The sequence below is a fragment of the Eufriesea mexicana genome, unplaced genomic scaffold (genome assembly GCF_001483705.2).
Source record: "Eufriesea mexicana isolate 0111107269 unplaced genomic scaffold, ASM148370v2 scaffold1824, whole genome shotgun sequence".
NCBI classification, from domain to species: domain Eukaryota; kingdom Metazoa; phylum Arthropoda; class Insecta; order Hymenoptera; family Apidae; genus Eufriesea; species Eufriesea mexicana.
Window position 1 is genome coordinate 879,815 of NW_016909928.1, and position 16,040 is coordinate 895,854.

Here is a 16,040-nt window from a genome sequence, read left to right on the forward strand (position 1 = left end):
ACAGGAGATCGTAAATATTACTAAATTACTAGAAATTGAACCTTCTTTATTTGATCTCTACACCATCGAAAACGGTTTTCGTTGACAGAAAAATTGCTCCATGCGTGACATGTTATACTTTACATACGTATAAATTTTCAATTAAAATTAGAATTTTTGCGTTACAGAATACTTCAATTATTGTTATAAACGTATAATATATTGAGCTCCAAACACATCCAAGATCGGTAATTTTAATCAATTTTATAGCAAATGCATTTAAAATCGAAATATTAACGCTTTGACTGCCACGTTGTTCATATATGTAGGATGGCGGGCGTTGAAGGATACTAAGAATGTATTAACTCTGTGCACTCGCCGATCTTTTCGTTACAGAAACATAGTAATTCGAAGACTTTGTGCCTAAAAAGTAGACGATATTTTCAAAACGGTAAATAAGTACAAATTAATTGTAAGACGTAGAATTATTTTACCTCGATATTCCACGCGTCGTTGGGCAATTTTAAATTCGAGGTATTAATTAACAACGATCTGTAAAATCTGATTAAATGGCGACTGAGGGTCACCTCTCGAGTGCAAAGGGTTGAGAGTAGTAGCGAGGCGAATGGGTGTGCGGTCTTACTTCTAAGGGAGTGCATGGAAACGTTTGGGGGTCTTCTTGAAAAGCAGGGGATAGCGAATGGCGGCATCGGGTCCGACTCGGGCGTTCAGCGCGAAAGGACAAACGACAGCGAAATCCTTTGTCGGGATGTCTGTGACTATGTCGAATGATTGAGAGGGAAAGCATATCTATGAAAAGAGAGAGTTTTGGCTTTAACCCTTTTCGTGCCGGACGACGATATATCGTCGTACGCTACACTTGCGAAAAGTGCCGACGACAATATATCGTTGCGTATGCGATGGTGCTTTATTCTTCGCACTCCGAGAAAGCTCAATCTCAAAATAAATTTATAAAACGTTATAAACGGTCTAATTTCATTCCAAACGAATTTAAAAAATTGTTTTCGGGTTTAATTTTTTGTTATATTCTATGCTGGTTGGTGCCATGGAGTCATCCTTTCGTTCTCGGGACTGATATTGGTTATTTTATTAAAAATGATCGAAAATGTAATGTTTATACTTCACATTACGTGATCTACATAAAACTGTGATCAAACGATGATTAATCTTAAGTGCAAATATTGTTTCTAGAAGAGGAACTTGTTTCTATGTTTTTCATCGTGCTTTATATCGATGTTATTCGTAAGATTTTCAATGAATATTGAAACACAATTGGCATTACATTATTCTCCCTTTCTTCGGTAATATGCTGCATTTTGAATTTTTTAAGTGTCATTCTTAGTTTGGTTTTCATTAGTAAATTCGTCCGGTTATCTTCGCATAGGCACCCGTTTTTCGTTCGGCACTAAAAGGGTTAAGTAAGGATGCAAGGGCGCGAGACAGTCAGAATGGAGAAGAATTGAGAAGAAGTCAGAAGTAGGCAGATTTGATCGTATGAGAAACTTAGTGTAATATTTTAGTTAAATAAAACTTGTTTTGTTATAAAAAGAAAGTTGTTGTTTATTAGACGCGCAGAACTCAGTCTACATAGGATTAATTTAGCCAAAAATCCTATATACATATATGACCAGCCATGGTTTCTCCTGTGACGCCACGGTAGTTATTGGTGACCGAGGAACGCTTGAACTACTTGAACTACTTGAACTACATTGAACTAGATTGAATGAAAATTGACAGTTAGTGCATTTTGAATATAATCGCTAATTAGAATATACTTTGAAATAAAAGGTGCTCCATTGAACGATCAAAAATTTTTATTAAAACATCAAAAACATTAGAACAATCTTGCATCTAGCGATGCACTCCCGTGGCGTCCTGAGGGAAACATGTGATTTCGGCGTGGCAGTCAAAGGGTTAACCGTCTGCGTACCAAAGGGTTTTCAAACAACGCGGTCGATAAAAGCCAAGGACCGCTACAACGCTCATTCCAACGCATGTGTTTAGACGAAAATACGTTTGGCTTAATAAAGTTGCCACAACGTAACTTACGGAACTGCGTAGTGTGTAGTACTAAAAATAAGCGCGTTTCGGCAAATTGTGAACGCACCGTCAGTTGTCTGTATCGGTCAAATGCGTTGGGCTTTTTCGACACGAAATCTGTAGAGCGCGAAAGCGACTCGTGGTACGCAAAGGAGTAAAAAATTAGAAAACGAGAAAACAGAAAGAAATATTTAACATCGATACTGAAATGTAATATTCTTTCGAAAATTTATACGAGAATTCGCAGTACTTGGATTAAATGGATAATTATACATAAATATTAATGCAAAATATTTTAAATACCATTATAGGAATATTATCGGTAATATGAAGGGTATGAAGAAAAATTTCAATTTAAGGAATCAACTACTCGTAAGGATGTTCCTTTTGATCTACAAAAATCTTGTAACACCGTAGTAGTGAATCATAATTACGTTTATATGACAATGATCGTGATACAATTACAAATATCCAGTGTCGTGAATCAAATATACGAACTTTTGATTTCCTTTAAGCTAGTGCATCGAAAAATCTCGAGATGCGATCGTAAAATCCGTGAATACGCGAATACTGACATTTTTCATCCTAGGACCACTGAAAGGCAAGATCTAGTCGAAAAGTAATCGGTATTTGCGTGGGAAATTATTCTGAGCAGTATATTAGGTGTTGGTGTTAGACGCGGCGAGTGGCTCGCGGTTGGTGAGAGAAAAATAAGGAAAAGAACTGAAAAGGAAAAGAAGCTTATAAGCGATTCAAATCGGTCCTGACAATTTGAGCATTACTGACAGCAGGTGCAAGGTGGCTTCGTCGGGGAGGAAGCCAACAGGAAAATCGGCGTATGTAATCCGTTGCAATCGGTACATCCCCAGCAACGTGCAGATATCCTAGAAGAGCTGGGATAATCTCCGTCCAGAAAACCTCCGTTTTCCGATAAATTCGAGGGTCTGATATCGTCGTCGTATTCATAAGGATCATCTTCTTGGAGATCCTGCTGCTCCTGGTCGGAAGAATCTTCCGGTTCCAGGAGCGTATTGTTCGAAATGGCGTTTTCTTCCTCCGCCAGGATCGGCCAGGAACCCAGGGAGGATCGGGAGCAATGGCTGATTTGTTAGCTGTATTTATTAATTAATGCTAATTTTCACCAGGACCTTCTCTCTTTTGTCTTACTTTCGCTTCCTTTTATTTCGTTTTTCCCGCTACCACGATTGCTTCAACTTTTAATTTTAACTTTCAACAATGTTTAACAGTACATCTCGTACGTCACGTACAATGATGCTTCGAAAGATGTTTGCGACATTTCTTTTATTTGCTGCAGGCATACCGATCGAGTCGTAACTGACTCTTCGAGCTTTTCCATCTTTGCAACAATTGAAAGCTTTCACCGCAATTATTAACTACTTTTAACTCCGAATTAATGCTGATTTTGATTTTTATCGAGACAATGTAATTAGCTATACTTATTCAGTTTCGGCATGCCGATTTTAATCGTTGTATCTATATATGCTATATTTTATACTATATTGTATTTATTATATTTTATATTATGCATCGATAGTCTAGTGTTAATGACCGATTTATTTCTACAGATTTAGCGTGTCACTTGCAGCAGAGATTTTTCAGCCGACAGAAGATAGTCACGCTCTGAATGAACGCGTTTATAAATGAAACAGTGTTGGATGTTGGAAATTGGGAACGCAAATTTCGAATTAGACACGATTACGGTATTTTCGTATCGTTATATCGAAAAATCGAGAATTGAAAATAGTTTTAAATTCGAACTTCGCGAAATGAAGTCTCGTGTAATTTCAAATCGAAACGTTCAGTAACTTTGTCCTTATTTTTATAGAAAAGAAAGAGAGGATTGATTCTAAAATGTTACAAACAACATGGAGTAATAACTTATAATTTCTTTTGACATATTTTTTAACTTTTGATTGTGCTTTTAGATCCTTCTTTTCTTCTTTTCAATTTTATTCGATGACGTTAAAAATAATTTTTTCCCAAATAGAGATTATCGTGGAAATAAAGTAAACAAACTCTTCAGGGTTCCTAGTTTAATTTTCTTTATTATAGGAATTGAACTTCGAATTTGACTAATAAATCTTACTCGTTGAATTTCTTCCTATCATCAATAGCAGGCGATTTTAACACTAGATTTACGGATTGAGCCAATTTAACTCGTTAAAATTTTGATTGCTATGTATATATAAAACTTAAATATTGTTTTTTAAACACGTATGTTGATTTTTAGTTACGTAATCAAATATACGTAAACGTTGATCCCTCTCCCCCACAAACCCCTTCATTTCGCATTATTGACTGTGGTATACCTATTTTTACGGTTGTGAACCAATTTGAATTATAAAATAATTTAAAAGTTAATCGCATAACACGTGAAATTTATAGTTTACATCAAACCTGGGCAACTTTTGCAACCATTTATAAAAGCAAGCCTAATACAAAAGTTTTACTACTAACAAGGAGAGTGCAAGTCCTTCGGATCATAGATTTAGCTGAAACTTTGCAGGTTTGTAGATTTAGTCATCCAGTTTAAAGAAAATATATCATTATAAGGGCAACTAGTCGATAGTTTTCGAGATATTTATAATTAGAGTTTTATTATTGCCTTAATTACAGATTTATTTCGAATATTTACCAAGTGCTATTGTGGCCTAATGGCGATATCCGAAAATTCCCACACTGGTGGCAATTTACGGATGCTACCGTTAGGCCACAATGCCACTTGATAACTATCGATAACTATTCGGAAAAAATCTCTAGTTAAGAACAATAAACCTTCAATCATAAATATCTCAAAAACTATCGAGTAGTTGCGCTTATAATGGTACATTTTCTTCAACTGGATGATTAAATCTAAAAACCCGCAAAGTTTCAACTAAATCAATGACCCGAAGGACTTGCACTCTCCTTGTAAGTTTAAAACATAAAAATATAATAATTGCAAAAAATAAAAAACTTATTCTGGAAATAGTCACATTTTATAATAGCACCAAGTATGGAGTAGATCTATTTGACCCAATGGCCCGAAAATATAGGGTTAAAGCAAGCTCTCGCAGATGGCCTTTACAACATTTCTATAACATTTTAGATTTAGCAGCTATCCATGCTTGAATTCTATGTAAAGGGACCACTCGAGTAAATATTTCAAAAAAAGATTTCATTTTCCAATTGGCTGAAGAGCTAAGAAGTAAATATAGAGAAGATGTCGAGAACACTTCCATTCCATTCACAAAAATTCATACTACTGACGCACGGAAGAACTGTTAAGTTCAAGAATCATGCAATAGAAATGAATATAAGAACCTCTGTGCTAAATGTAATAGAAATGTTTGCGGAAAATGTATTTAAAACACAGAGTTCATATGTATAAAACGTTTTCAATGAATTTTTCAATAACAAATCTTTCATTTAACACTTTGATTGCCACGTTGGTCATATATGACCAACCACGGTTTCTCTTGTGATGCCACGGTGGTCAATGATGACCAGAGCGCTTGATCTACTAGAACAACATTGAACAACGTTGAATGAAAATTGATACTTAGTCCATTTTGAATATAACCGCTAATTAGAAGATACTTTGAAATAAAAAGTGCGCCATTGAACGATTAAAAATTTTTATTACAACATCAAAAACATTAGAACAAATCTTGCATTTAGGGGTGAACTCCCGTGGTGTCCTGAGGGAAATATGTGATTTCGACGTGGCAGTCAAAGGGTTAAATTGATTTGGAACTATTTTCTTTGCAAAAAAACTTCAATTTTCTTGTATGGGTCAAATTGGCTCACTTTGGTAAAAGTAGGTATATAATCAACACCCTAAATCTAGTGTTAACACGTTAAACGCTCAGGTAATTTTCTCGAAAATTTGGACATGAACAAAGAAACAGCAAACAGAGCAGTAGTTCTCAACCTGATTTGCATACCACTCGACAACCAATGTTCCTATATTTTTAACTCATCGATATTAAAAAAAAATGGTTGAAAATTATATAGTTGCGGTTTTTCCTAATTTGTCATAATTCTAATTAATTAGAGTCAAATCAAATTTGTGGCAAATGCTATTGTATACTGATTGTACTTCTATAGTACTAAGCATGTAGCTTGAGAGTAGGCTTACTCCAGATCCTTTTCTGTACAATACTTACACAGGAGAAGGTCATTTCTATTTAAAATGTTTCGATAAAATCAATTAAAAGATGTATACATATCTTTTATTAATATATGTATTATAAACTATAATTTTCTTAATTTGACATTATCGGTCTCTAAGAACTAAGATTTGTTTGTACAAAACTCGAATTCGAAAAAATCTAGTTTTCAGATTTCGATATCTTATTTTCCAACTTCAGCGAAAAATTCGAAATAAAATTAACATAACAAAGAGAAAAGCATTTAAGCTTATTTATAATACAAATTCTTAATTTTATTTAATACTTATGGAATTGAAATATACTCTATTCGACATGAAATAAAAATACTAAAATGACTAAAATCTGTATACAATATAAATTATAAATTTTGATCTAAGTTAAAAAAAAAAATTGCTTAATATTCTTCTTTGAGAAATATAATTTTAGGGGAACATAGAATGTTCACTGAAGGATAATACAATCTTGATCCTATTTTAGTGACAAAATTACTCGAGGTAGAAGATACTATTTCCCGAATTGCTGAAGTTCCAAAATCGTTGGTGAGCTCCTTAATTAGTAAGAAGAGGGAGGAGCTCGTTACTATATACTTGTGCTGAAGGCGATTTCAAACCAAAATATTAACGTTCTTAATTAGACAATTAATTCGTTCTTGCATATTAAATATAGCATTTAAAACCTGTTCCTCAAAGTTTAAAAATCAGTTCTCGAATTGTATGAATTTATGAAAGAAAAACCGGTTTCAAAGACCCTATTAGGGACTGACATAGCGTTTAACGTGTTAGAAGGAATTTGATGTCTTGCCTTGGATACCACAGACTTTCCCTCTATAAAATAAATCTAATGGCGAACAAGAAGAACTCGATGCTCGCTTAAGTGATCCTTCTCTACCAACTTATTAGTAAGGAAATACAGAAATATTCGAATAGATATTTTCAGGAAAGTAAAAAATGAATTTCGAATCAGATTCGCTATGACCTTGAAAACATGCTAGGAAGAAGATCGTGCAAGATATCGTAGATGACATTGCGTAGTAAAATATCGCATGAGAAGTGGAATTATTATTAATTTGACCTAATAATCATCAAGAAATTCAGGAAGTTTCGATTCTATCGCTCAGTTTTAGATCCTTTACATCGAAAATAGTGAAACCGAAAAACATTTTGTTTCAATTAAAAAATCAAATCATCTTTTCCAAGATAAAGTTTGATGAAAAGATATCTCCTCGAAACGTTTCTTCTTTTTCTCAAAGAATAAGAATTCGCGAATAAAGGTACATGTTCCTATTTAAAAACAGGAAGCTGACCTTCAGATAACCTTGAGAACGCCCGGAGAATGGAAGAGATAAGTAGGATAATTATACTTTGCCCTTGAAGCTGAGAAATTTTTCTGTCCAACAGTTTGCTCGAAATTGCCTTGCTTTTAAGATGTACAGATTGTACGTTTCCGTGTAAACATTCTGTACAATAAAAACAGAAGAACTTCGTTATCAGCCGTAATGAATAATTTGCAAATTTTCAATATCATAACGATCCAACGTTGATTCGTGGCAACCAAAAGTACTGATCTTTCACTGGAAAATGAACCAACGGGAAAATCACGGAATGTTATCGACGATGGTGTTTTAAGAAATACTGAAACTAATCAAAGACAAACGACAAGAGGAATAACTCTTCAAATGAAAGTAAGGTCGTTAGTAAATTCTACCGTTATTCGTCACTTGGATGAAATAAGAGAAATATAGGAAATGGACAAATGATTTCCACAGGAGTTAAGCGACATACAGGTGCATGGAAATAACGACCAAAGCTACTTCAAAGAAATGGACAAGATTGATTGTTAAAACATAAAATCCTCTCTCGTGACGAAAAGACAAATGATAATCGAAGATATTCGGAATAATGACTTGATAAAGATGAACATATACACTTAACTGTACGCTTAAAACCACCGTTTCGTGTTAAAAAAATATGTAGAATTTTTCTAAAATCTAGAATTGCTATAGAAATATATATAGTAAACACATAGACAAAATGCGTATGAATAAATAAAAATAAATTCTCATTTATTCAAGATTATCATACGATTTCAAAAATACGAATACGAAATTTTGCAAATCTTTTCTACTTTCAAACATTTAAAAATAGCATTCGAAGAACTTTTCTATTCTAAAATTAATAAATCGTTTAAAACTTGAATAACGCGATCAGTTGATCGTTGGAAAATATAAATAAAATAATAAATAATTGCGTGGAAAGTTTAATTAAATATATGATATTTTGGAGAAAAACGCGATTCAAAATTTTCAGACATTTCGTATGTACCACTCTGATAATAACAAAATAATAGAAAAAATAACAATACAAAATAATATAATACCAATGATATAAAAAGAAAATGAGATTCAAAGTTGCATCAGTCGAATGAAGATTGGAGATTTCGTATGCCCTTTTATTGCTGGGACATCAATTTGACAACTATGAATATACAACTTTTAAGGTCTGTCAAAACAGACGGCATTCCACCAGGTAGAAACAGCAATTTCCAAACCTATTAATAAAGTCAAGCGTTAGAAAAGATTTACGACAGGGTCAATAAGACATAGAATTAATAAGAAATTTGTAAGAATTTTCCATGTAACGTTTCTACCGCCTGTATATACCAATACTGAGACGGTACGTGACTTTGTGTTTATTCGTTAAATTTCTCAGCATGTAATTTAGTCCTTCCGCATTTTCAATAGTAAATTACCCAGTCGTAAACCTTGTAGTTCTCAACAAATCACGCGACGAGGACCGGTTGCTTCGCGTCCGCAGAGGCTAGGTCAAAACCTGTGAAAGGTCCAGGGTTGACCAAACCGCATTGACTACCCCTATATAGCAGAGTACCCTTGTCCCCCTTTCAGGAAACTAATGCCTGGAGGGTTTAACACCAGGGTCGACAGATGTTTTTAAAGACACAGAAGTGCGTAAAAGTTCAGGTAAGTTGAAAACTCGCTTAAAAAGATTAAACAAATTATCAAGGGCTCAAATCATCAACAACTTTGAGAGTTCAAAAACCATCCAGGTTTACAAATAAATCACTCGCAGAATTTAAAGAAATCGTCGACAGAATTAAACAAATCATTCAAAGAATTCAAAAATTACTCTAAGAATTTAAAAACTATGCAGGTTGTTCATACCAATTACTAACAGAGTTCAAACAAGTCGTTGACAAGGTTCAAACAAATCACCAGCAGGATTCAAACATATCATCGATGGAGTTCAAACAAGTCACCGGCGAGGTTTAAAAGCTACTTAGAGTTTAAGCAAATCTTTCCATTTGACTTCTCACTTGAAGATTTCAAATAATTACTAACAAAATTTAAACAATCGTTTGGAGAATTTGAAAATCACCCAAGGAATTAAAATATCATCCACAGAGTTCAAACAAATCAAACAAGAGGGAGACTCAGTGATCCAGAATCAAAGACTCGATAAGTCTAACTGGATAAATAGTTGCAGTGAAAGAGGAGAGAGCCCCTTTCAATCCTAAAATAAACTCGCACAAAGCTGTGAAAAAGTCACTACTAAGACATAATTGCGGCTAATGCACTAAGGTTTATCCATCTCGGTATTCTGTGTAAGTCGATGTACACAAAAAGCGTTTAGATCGTGACTCTCTTTCACAAGACGCCAACATTAATTCACACTTTCCTGAACGCAAGGATGAATGACAATGAAAACGTTCGTGACATGTACACACGGTATTATTGTTTATACAATGTAAACAAGTGTTATTCGATGTCACTGGAATAATAATTTGTTTGACCTCGTTGTCATTGTAAATATTGTACCGATGTATGCTACGAGTATTTCTATGTAGTTATATATTTCTTTAATTATACATAATTCTATGTATTAAGTAAAGAACATTAGAAATATTAAGGAATTATATTTTCTATCAATAGATTAATCTTAGAGCTATTTTATCGCACTAAAATATTGATTTTATTTATGAAATAAATTTTTATTTATTTATTATTATTATTATCCAATTTTCAAGTAAAACATCTTTCGATTCATCATTATACAACAACTGTATTCTAGTTGAAAATCTTATGTGATATATTCTGTTGGTAAAAGATCAAGCAAACCATTTATATATTATCCTTTACAGATGGAAAAGCAAACACTTTTTAAACAAATATTAACAATCTTTAATCAACAAAGTCCGGTATTATTTCACCAAAATATTAAATATCAGAATTATAACTAGGCTTTGTCATTTTATTATTCACATTCGAACAATTTCTTTTACTGTTACTATGTTTTAAATATGATATCGTCAAGTTTCATGAAGGCCCTGGAATTATATCGTAAAATACACTTGGACGAAATACACAATTTTCCACATCTCAATTAGAAGATTTGACAAAGGATATTATCGCTTATCGAGTGATTCGATTGCTCATTGTCAGAAGTAGAAAATCGTGTGGCGAGTGAACGAGCAACGCGGTAAATATGGAGGACTGTTATCATCGAAGGCGTATAAGCATATAAACGCTTAGCAGAAGTAACGCAATAATGATCGAATGATTTTCGTTAATCCGTGTTATAATAATCGAAATTAAAAGAACAAATAATTCTGACGTAATGTCTTAGGTAGACACGTCGCAGGTGATTATTGATTTTTCCGCGAGTCCAAGCTTGCATAAGAGTATGCACTGAAGTGATAAACCGAGACCACGCTACTCTCATCTTTTATTTATAGGAACAAAGATGCAACTACATGACGAACCACATTTACTTGTATGACTAATTTTACATTTTATCGATACATTAACGTGTATCGACATTAATTTTCCCGTTCGAGGTATTCTGCCTTTATTATTCCGACGAGTTAAGGACTGCAATATGCAATGCTTATACCGCGATGCAAAAGTTTCCTTAAAAAAAAAAAAAAAAAAAAAACCAATAAAATGTTATTAGATATTCCAGGATGCATAGACGGAAGTATCTTGTTCAATGCGAAACGATTGAAATTCTGGTAAATAATAGATAATAAAAAATTACCCTAATTTTTGCGGCAAAGTATAACCACGTGACAATATGCACCGACCTGAACGGTTGCATAACGCATTAAGACAGTTGACCTCCAAGTAATCTCTTACTGTTCATCACAATTTGTTAAACGTTATTCTAGTCGTTGATAGGCAAGGAAATCTGTAAATCTTGTATTCCAATTTGGTTTTTCGGCCTAAAATATTTACATCATCCTCCACGTGATATTACAACAAAGCCCGCGTACACGCGAATAGAATTTCCAAAATTTCCATCTTCCTTTGATATATTTCTTGTGAAATTGTTATCGTGTATCCTGAATGACGATGGTGGAAAAAAAATATAAATAATAATATTGACAACGTAATCATGAATTATAAGAGATTTAATAAAAGAAAAAGATTAGCATTCTAAATGCTAATAATAAATATAACAATAGTATTAGATATATTTTATATGTAATTACGCGAAAAAAATAAGTCCAAAGAAAATTAAAGGAGGAAATAATTTCGTCATAATTTTTTTCGTATTATTTCGAAGTATTAATTTATGAAATAAAAAATTTATCAAATCATATAAGAATAAAAAAGTAATATAATTGTAGAAAATGCTTTGATAAAATTACAAGCATTAAACGTTTTGGCGTATGTATTTCATCAGCATTATTTTGTAGTCACAGTGTATACTACGTTTTTATTTTTTTCAATTTTTGCGATTGCATTTTTTAATTACAATATCGCAGAAGTTACGAGTAAACTGAGATTGCTCGTCAATACAGAGAAAAAAAAGATAAACAAAGGGGTTAAAGTTTGAAGCTTTTAAAAATGGCGTCGTGTTACGAGGGTTACGGAGCAACGTTGCTTTAAAATACGGGAAAAGAAGAAAAAGAAAACAAAAGAATTAGTTTCAATCGATATAAGAAATACAGTTAAAATTTTTCGTATGGATGTTTTGAAATTCGAGATTTGTTAGTGTTTCGTTTGTTATTCAATAAGACGTAAAATTTAAGAATTGTCGTCCAAGTATATTTTACGGTAAAATAAAAATGAAAGAATCGATAGTCAAGACTGGCAAAAGGGCTTGAGATTCGATTATGCGTACAATTTATTTCGTATTAGAGTTAATTACGTTAATTTCAAAATAAATACTTACCATTCAGCACACTAATTTTCCGCCTCTGACGTCAGAGGATCTACCGGGCACATTTCACAAAATTTCTTGAATTTTTAAAACTTGAACAATCTATTGTTTACATGGACACTAGTAAACGCACTAACTGATCATTCACATACGTCGAACGCGAATAATGTTATGTTTTATTATTAGAAAACACCGAGTAAGTAAGAAATGAAACAAACGGCGAAATTACTCCAGCGCCATGACGCATAGCTATCAGAGCAAGCTGCGCGGGCAAGATGCGTATAATATAACTAGAGGGAAATTTAAATCGTAGAAAACGTCTATCGATGTAACTTTTCTTAAGTGTCAGATAAATCTGACTTTTATAAGGAAAAGTTACTTTCTTCGTACAAAAATTATTACTATAATATAACGGTAACGTAACTGTTTAATTTATCTGCTTAATTTACCAATTACGTAGTAAATTACTGCGTAATTATAGTTGCTCTGAAACCCACTGTAATTTGATAGCGTTTGGCTATGAGAAAATATCATCGACGTCAATTATATCAAGTTTGCCAATATCAAGGGAAACATGACTGCAGGATTTAACAATTCCACGATTTAAGTTTCTTTACTTTCAAATTGTTCGACAACTTTACGATAAGCTTTGGCTTGTTTGGGCGAAACTATTAATAATCCAGCAGAAATACGTGGCACGTTATCCTAAAATAAAGTTACCGAGTTTTCTCGGATCTTCGTGATTCCACTTAATTTTCTTCTTCTATCAGAACATGGATATTTTCGTATATTTCAAAATTTCACGTAATTGTAACTCGTATGACGAGTTTTATTACTCGAGTAACATCAATTTTTAAAACGCGATGACAAATTTTAAATACGAATACGAATTTATACGAATGAAATAGTGAACGATTATACAGAGATAAAATGGAAAGAAAGAAAGATTACGCAGAACTGTTTCTTTTTACTCGGAATTGCAAACAATAACACCTGTTCATATGAATCATACTAAATTTCTTTTTAATGACGTTATTAATTATTTTTCGCTACTAAATCAGCATAGGTATTAAAAATTTTAGACATGCCGACCAATGTTACCAATTATCATGGCCTAATGGCTTAGCTATCCATCAATATAAACAGTTTTGTTCAATGACAAATAAAGTTTCATAAGCAAAAGATAAAAAGTTTCGGAGAATTCTTCGTTTCTTTCTAAATTATCTTTAGTCTTTCGAAGCAGATTTTACATTGTAGTTTTAAATTTTGTTACGAAATAATAATATTTACAATAATAACAATTATAGATAATTACAAAAATGATATTAAATATTTTTAGGTATAGCAGAGTTATGTCTTTAAGAAAATACGATTTAACTTTGAAACTTTACTTAAGAAATTGATTCTAATCGCGGTAGAATATTCTGCATTTCTAAGTTTGTTCACATATATACATATGTATATATGTTAAATACCTAATAAACTTGTTTTTTTATCTACTTTCTTTTCATGCATTATCTTTCTGTTCTGTTTATATTAAAACTTGTGTTTACAACGCCATTCTATCATTCACCTAAACTTTTCACGAAGTTGTACAGTGTGTTTGCCATATTTACCAACATAACATATTTTCATTATTTCAATTAACAAGCGAAAATGTTATTTACAAAAGTTGTACGATTGTAAGAAACATAACATGATTTGGATTTTTCTTTCTTCAACACTAGAACTACCAAACTGATCAAAATTACTCGTATTAGTCTTTTTATTTTTGCAGTTATTAAAAACATGCTTATTTTGGAGAAATTTGTATCGGAATAGAAACATGATTATATAAGCCTAATTATTTTCATCGTACGATCTTAATTATTATTATCTATGCATAGTATATATAAGTATATACTTCAGGTCGGTAGTCCTAACGTTAAATGGAATATCAACTTTTTACAATAAAAATTCGATAAAATAGCGAATTTGAAGTATTATTTAAGAAGCACCAATTTATTCTACAATTTATAACTTCTGAGATACTTGACTAACGTGCATTGGCCAATTGACATCCTTAATCTCTCCATATCTTCAAATATTAACGAGTGTCTCATTCACCAATCGCAAAATCATCGATACGAAATTCTCATTCGAAGAAGAGGCAGATATACTCGTTGTTCATGAGGCAACTAGAAGAAATTCAATATAAAATACCTCAGAATCGATGAGTTTTAGTATAAACGTATATCAATATCCTTCTACATTCCGAATTCGCTATTCCATCGAAATTTATCATAAAAAATTGGACACTCTGCACATAAAGGACACAGACCACCTGTAAAAAAACAATCGCTGTCATTTCATATTTCTTACAACTTTAAAATCTTGATAAGTAATATTTTCACTCATTACCTGTAATAACGAAGATATTTGAGGTCATAGTTGGCAGGGCATCCTGTAGAAACAGTTAAATCATATAAATAAATTAACTTTCTTAACAAGAAAGGCTACGTTCAATCTGAAATACTAGAAATTCTGAATTACTGAGCCATGTGCTATCTCGACTCTCTTGTACAAGTCACCTCATTATAACACGAAACATCCATTTCATTTCATTAATGATCGTACCTATCAGTTACCTCTCGTTAGTAATTACGATGAGACGAAAATTTCCGAATACTCGCAACGGAAATTAATCTTGTAATCGTAACATGAATCGGGCGTTTCCAACCAAAGGAGTATTCAATTTTTTTACTTATCTTTTTCTTGTTTATATGCATAATACGCGAAGAATATACATATACACACACACACGCGTGCACATTATACCTATAATCATCGAATTTGTTCAAAATCAAACTACGCTTTTACGATGCAATTTCAGCTACGTTCACAAAAAACTCCCATTTCGAGAAAAGATATTAACACATTCGTAATCGATACTTCGTCACTTTTCTAATATCGAAAGCTGGTTGGAATAGAAAAATCTCGGCACTGGTTTGCACAGACTTCCCTGATTAAAATAAGGATAGAAATAATGAACTTTTTTTAAATATTTGTAAATTTAAGTAAATTAAGGTAAATACTAGTAAATAAACTGTTCTTTTTTATTATCAGACTTGCAAGGAATTATTTTATGGGAAAATTTAAAATCAATTTCAAATTTAAAAATAAATACAAATTTTAACTTCACAAATTACCACGCCAGCGGTTGCAAGAGCATAAATTTAAAGTTATTTAAAATGGAAAAGAAAGAGAGGAATGAAAAATTTTAATCATAAAGTAATTTTCGTTATATTAATACATTAAAGTGAATTAAAGCAAAATAGAAATTTATTTTTGTTTTTATTAAGCTTGTAAGAAACTGTTCTTGGCATAAACTTGAATTTATCTTTAAATTTAAAAGTAAATTCAAATTTAAATTTAAACATTTTCTCACAAATAATACACTGTGAGAGTGTAAATCTTAAATTAAAAAAGGGAACTAAGTATTTAATCACGGGATTAAAAATTTTTCTGTTCTTCTTTTCCTTTCTTTTAATAATTTCGACATTTTTCCCTCTAATTTGTTCAAGGGGACACTTGGTAGATTATTTTACGCGAATAACCTAAACTAACACGCATCGATCCAAGCGAATCCTCACTTTTCATTCGTCGA

General features: G+C 32.4%; 1 protein-coding gene across 5 annotated transcripts in view; it reads right to left on the minus strand.

Moving 5' to 3' along the window:
* milt (trafficking kinesin-binding protein milt) overlaps window positions 1-16,040 on the minus strand; it is an 83,770-nt gene that overhangs the window by 43,095 nt on the left and 24,635 nt on the right. The window contains exon 1 of one of the 5 annotated variants that reach the window (XM_017902494.1): window positions 12,407-12,628. The exons of 3 other annotated variants lie outside the window; for them this stretch is intronic. The gene's annotated coding sequence lies outside the window, so the exon portion shown is untranslated. Of the gene's footprint in view, window positions 1-2,826; window positions 3,104-12,406; window positions 12,629-16,040 lie in introns of those variants that run through there. One more of the 5 variants, XM_017902495.1, reaches the window with a different exon arrangement.